This window comes from Cyprinodon tularosa, unplaced genomic scaffold, assembly GCF_016077235.1.
Source record: "Cyprinodon tularosa strain WSP-4 unplaced genomic scaffold, ASM1607723v1 ctg166, whole genome shotgun sequence".
Lineage (NCBI taxonomy): Eukaryota > Metazoa > Chordata > Actinopteri > Cyprinodontiformes > Cyprinodontidae > Cyprinodon > Cyprinodon tularosa.
In genome coordinates, this window is record NW_024038493.1 from 665,649 (window position 1) to 672,217 (window position 6,569).

The window sequence follows — 6,569 nt, forward strand, 5'->3', positions numbered from 1 at the left end:
GTAGCCCCCAACCACACATGGATCACTATTTGTAAAGGCGGCCCTGAGCCAAATAATCTTTCTGCTATATCCATCAATGCAACCATTTATGCATATGCCTAAGGCTTGAGCTTGTCATAAGAATCGATGTGCCATATGAAATTAGGCCCACGGGAAAAGTATTGTCTGCGTCTCAGTCGTCGTCTGCGGCGGGACTGAGCGCTTTCAGGGTCAACTGCGCTGAGAATGATGCGCACATCTTCTTTTCTCACGCGCAAACCATGTTCTATACATTTATAGTACATCCAGCGGTACCCATGTAACCTCCCAGAGCCTTGGAGTTCGTTCAAAATGAACTCTATAATATGACCTAAATCGTCATACTCACGACGGCGGAGACGGTTCGCCCTCAGCATCCTTTTTAATGTGCTTAAACTCATAACCATCCCATGCTGGGTGGCTAGAGTTCTCAATATTTCCTTATATGCCATGCCCAAACCATGGTATATCCTGACCAGATCCATCTCAAAGGCTACGAAACGGAAATGTAATCTATTCGACCAGGAGTTTCCACTATCTTCTGGATTGATTACTATAGCCTTTTTGTGCACACAATTTATTCGAGCGCACGTTTTAATTACTCGTGGGTGCGTTTTAGTAGATCGAGATCTCGAATATACTATAACGTGATCATGTTTACATGTGCCAAGACAATATTGAGTGCACGTTTTACATATTGCTGCCACGTTTAAGTATATCGTGCACACAATATTCTATAACCATGTTCACTAAATTGTGCTCTCGTTTTAATAAATTGTGCCCTCGTTTTAGTAAATCGTGCGCTCGTTTGAGTAAATAGTGCACTCGTTTAATAAATTGTGCCCTCGTTTTATTATGCTTAAAATGAGAGCTCAATTTAGTAAAATGAGCTCACACTATAGTAAAACGAGAGCACTATATAATAAATTGTGCCCTCGTTTTACTATGCTTAAAATGAGAGCTCAATTTAGTAAAATGAGCTCACACTATAGTAAAACGAGAGCACTATATAGTAAATTGTGCACACGATTTAGTAAAACGAGGACACAATATAGTTAAACGAGCGCACAATGTAGTAAAACGAGCGCACAATGTAGTAAAACGAGCGCACATTCTCTCAACATGCAAAACTTTTTGCGATGACCCCTCTAGGGCTCCGTAATTAAATATTCCTCTCGTGGGAAAAAATTGTGGTTATTAGGCAGATTCATTTACAAAAGTACGGTTATTATGAACAACATTAAATCCAAAGATTTTGTGCTAGGCAGGGGTGGAGCTAGATGGGGGGCCATGGCCACCTTTAGCAAATCATTCCCACCCCTATCATTCCCCCCCCCCTTTAATACAGACGGTGGCAACAGTAATACTCTAAAGTAGAATATTCAAAACATTTTATTTTTTGTGGTTAATTATGCACATCAATATACTAACATCAAAGATGATAAATACAGAATTCATGCTATTTTCAGAACTAGATTTTCTCTTATAAGGGGTAAAGAGAAAAGTATGTGTCTCTATAAGTCATTCAGGAGTCTTCAGTGAAATCAAAGATAAATACATTTTTTTATAAAAACTTAACAAATAATCAATTTATGTAGATATAAGTGCTTGTAAATATTAATTTTATGCAGAATGTTTATTGATACAAGTAGGTAAGTAATGAGAATGATGATTGGTTTACACCCCAGAACGTAAAACTGAGTTTTATCCATTATACCTTTTACCTACAAATTACGGGTGTTTAAATTTATGCATCTATTTGTTAGCAAAGGATGTAGGAAACTATAGTTAGTCATTATTTAGAAAATATGGATGTTTTGCTCATTAATGTTTCTGTTGGAACAGTGTAGATGAGGTTCTGGTTCCTATCCGCTTTCGGCCTCCCCTCAGTGTACATTGGTTATTGCCTGGCCACCCTTATAAAAATCTTTTAGCTATGCCTCTGGTCCAAAGTACGGCTGATTGATTTGTTGTAGTCTCCTGTTCTTCACACACAACAATAAACAGTGATAGCCGACGTGAGTTCTGAAACTGCAAAGCTTTGTCTTAAGCACATCTACACAGCACAGCGTTCACAGAGCAGTGTGATGCTTCGGATAGCTATGGTGCATTCAGGAGCATGGGACATTTCATACTTACAAGGAAAGAGGCATAAACGGAAGAGAACTTGACTCATACAATAATGTATTTATTCAGAAACATTGTGGGCTTTCTTACAATACTGAATGCTCTATAATTGTATTTCTGTTATTTTGTCATGATGCACATCTGCTAGCTTTTTTTTCTAAAAAAATGTATAATATTACAGCAGCAAATTATCAAAGTCTTCCAAAAGCCTGTTTAAAAGCTCCAAATGAGGCTTCAGATCATACAGCAACAATTACGCTGTCATTGTTTTACAGGGCAGAATTTGCATTTTCTGTTCCAATTGGTTCCAATTGGTTTACATATTATCCGTGGCGTGAAATTACACTCAGAACATGCATGAAAGACAGGATGCAGGGAATTTTTATACACAGAATTGACAAAACAACAGCACATTGTTTTTTATTTAGCTAAAATGTTAATTAGTCTTTATTATGTTTAATATCCACAATGGAAAGAGTCCTGCAGAAGGAAATGTAACGTAGCCCAATAATCAGGTCTATTATGAAAGTGTTTCCATTTAAAGGAATAGTACACCCAAAACATGATTAGCCTTCATTTTCTACTCACCCCCATGCTGAACAAAACTCTGGAGTACTTTTTTGATATCTCAAATGCATCTGGAGATCTGGGAGGCTTCTTGCTGTCTGCTGACATTCAAATAATGGAGGTCTATGGCGCCCGAGACAGAAAGGTCCATAAAAGTCCACAAAAACGTGTCAATATTCCTCCATACTGCTCGTCCAATGTAATCCAAGTGTCCTGAGTGGGTAGCGTCCATAATTTACTCGAAACGAAGTCATTTAGAACGTTTTAGAGCCTAAACAATAGTGTATAGGATTTCCTAATAGCGCCCCCATGCGCGCTCACGATTCTACGGAAGCCGGCAGACCAAACCAGCGCATTCAGCTCGGCAAAGAACTCATGCTCTTCCTCAACACTGAAGTCCTCAGACATTTTTCTTTCGTTGTTTCTTTCTTTGCACAGGTAAACAGCACATTTCTTCTTCTACGCTTGCATTATCGGCAGAGCAGACGCTGAATGCGCACTTTCTTCCGGTTTGGTCTGCCGGCTTCCGTAGAATCGTGAGCGCGTATGGGGGCGCTATTAGGAAATCCTATACACTACTGTTTAGGCTCTAAAACATTCTAAATGACTTCGTTTCGAGTAAATTCTGGATGCTACCCACTCAGGACACTTGGATTACATTGGACGAGCAGTATGGAGGAATATTGACACGTTTTTGTGGACTTTTATGGACCTTTCTGCCTCGGGCACCATAGACCTCCATTATTTGAATGTCAGCAGACAGCAAGAAGCCTCCCAGATCTCCAGATGCATTTGAGATATCAAAAAAGTACTCCAGAGTTTAGTTCAGCATGGGGGTGAGTAGAAAATGAAGGCTAATCATGTTTTGGGTGTACTATTCCTTTAAGTCCGCCTGACTTCGTTGCTTATCTAAAAACACAACTTCCGTGCTCCTCACCCCATTTCCTGTTCATAGAGCTGACACTGCTGGGGAAGATTCTCTGTCATCCAGGTCATAGTCATTCCAAAAAAGTTAAAAACAAAATCAGTCCCACCCCCCCGCAGTTGTTTTGTTTTTAACTATTTTTTTTAATTGCTGTGAGATGTGCTCCCTGTGGTACTTCTACATATCTTGCTCTCTTTTTACTTTATTTTTATTTTTTTATTTTTTTTATGTGTCCTTGTTTTACAATATTCGGACTATTTTTTTGCGATTTTGCATAATCCAACAATTATTTCTTTAAAAAGAGGGTTGAGGGGAACAAAATAAAATTAATATGCTAAACATAGAAATAAAGCCCTATAAATGTTAGGATATCTATATATTCATCTTAAAAGATCCATTACTAGGTTATTTAATACATTTATTTTGATGTATTGAATAATAATGTATGAAATAATGATATGTTTTGTTTGATACATAAATACAAGTGATTATATATAAATATATATATGTACCATATATATGTATGCAGACAAATTGGATATATATACAGAATACAGGATCTATAACGGGCGTCACAGGGGTCTGTGGGCCTTGTTAATAGGGCTTCTAGCGGATTGGAAGAAACTGTTCTTGTTGTGTCAGGTTTTAGTCCTGATTGACCGCAGCCTCCTGCCAGAGGGAAGATACTGAAATATTTTATGGCTGGGGTGCGAGAAATCAGCCATATCTTTCCCTGCATGTCTCAGAGTATATATATAAATATTAGAATAAATGCATACATTTAGTAGAAAAAATGACTGAACATGTGATGAACTAAGCTAAAACATATTTATAGTCTGTGTATTATTGTCTTTCATGGGTATATTTCAGATATTTGATGGTTTCATTTTCGATAAATCACTGATTGATTATTTAATTTTGAATAAAATTTGAATTTGGAATAAAACTAGACTGAGTCAGTATAAGTTAATTTAAGTTCTCTCTAAAAACAGAGTAAGAAAAAGAGGAAAATGTACCTATTTTCTGATAATGGGACATTTTTTAAACAATATTATGTAAGATTTTAACACAATTTAAAACAAATTCTAAATGTTAAGATTATTTTATATCTTTGAGGCAAACTTATAATTCTTATATCTCTTGGACTTAAGTACAACACATAATCTGTGCTTTTCTGTCTTAAATATTAGAAAATGTGAGCAGTTTTGACAACACTGCTAAAATGAAAAAAAAAAAAGTTATCATGTTACAGGACCATTATTAGTTATAGTTCAACTACAACGCTGGCAGCTGCATACTTCTGTAGGAATGGGTCAGGAATCAACTAAGGCTGTAGAGGCACCACACTGGAATTCTCAGGTTAGACTGCAATAGAGATGAACGAACGCTAGAGGGAGCCACATTAACACATAATTATAATTGTTGATTCCCCGTTCTGCTATTTAAAACTGAAAATGTAAAAAAATTGAAAAAAAGATATAATTATTGTGCAACTAATTAAAAAAGTAAAATAACAAGTAATATATTGAAATATAGAAATAGAAATGATGTAAAAAATGTTTCTAAGACAGTTTTCTTTTTTAAGCTTGAATGCTGGACATATACAGTAAAAGACCAAGAAAAAAAAACAAACAAACATAAACTTTATGTGTTTACGCTCATTGTTTATAAAAACAAAATCATATCAAGACAATCTAGTAATAACCAATTCTTTAAAAATCCTTTTAATATAGATGTTTGAAAGGAGCCCATTTTGTTTCCAAACCCTGCTGCCAATGTTTGTGGCTAATTTTTTAATTTTTTTTTATTGTTTTTTTGCTCCTTTCATTTCCTTTTGATTTTTAATCTTTGCTAATAAATATTTATTTTTGATTAAATTGAAACCTGCGTAACATTTATCAATGTATCATATAAATGGATGCAGAGAAAGAATGTCGGCTACTGTCAAAAACCTATATCAGCTGATCTTTAATCTATAAAAAGCAGAGATAAAGTAAGGTATCATCAAATATTCAGTTAATTTATTAAAAAATGTTCAGAATTAGATGTCTAATAGCAGTGTCACTTACCTTCGATGGAATTCCCTAAACAAAGATTCTTGTTGTTGCCCATCTTGAAGAACGTTCCTCCAGTCGGCCTAAGATTTTCCTTCTCTTCAGTCTCAGCCATCGTTTGGTGGATTTACCTGCTTCTTGTCATGTTGCAGTGGGAGGAGTTCCACTTGAACCTTTTTCATTGATGGTTTCCTCTTTTGCTCAAGCAACTTCTGAAATATGATGAAGATCCTTCTCTTTGAAGGACTCTCAGGTGGTCAGAACAGGCTGTAGCAAAGAATCTCCAAACCATGGTACTTCCAGATCTGTGCTTCACCTGTAGTTTTACTGAAATGCTTCCTGTATTGTTTTTTCCTCTGGGGTAGAAATAATTATGTTTTTGACTCATTTATCCAGGGAGTGTTATTCTAAATATCTTATTTTTTTAACTCTCAGACTGGAAAAAAAAAAAAAATTATGTTGCATTTTAGCGTAGGAAATAAGGCTAGACACTTTATAAAAATATAATGGTTGTCAAAACTCCAAATTGAAATGCTGCAAACTTCAAGTTGAGTAAGTTTTGCACTTCGACTTAATAATTTGCTTTTAAGTTTGCAAAACTTTAAAAGTAGAAGTACTGAAAAGTCTCTTACTAATGTTATAGATACCTTGGCTTTCTCGACTGACTTACGCAACATGTAGCATTTAGCTTTTCATATTTTCATTACTGAAAATAATTTTTCATTCTTAAGAAACTCTTTCATTTTTGTATTTTTTTACAGTCTCCTGTTGCGATTGATCCAAATATATAATCACACATAGATTTTCATATCAACAACCTCCATAAGAAAAAGCCGTAGTAGGTAAGTTGTAGGACTTGACTGTTTTCAAGCAGTTGA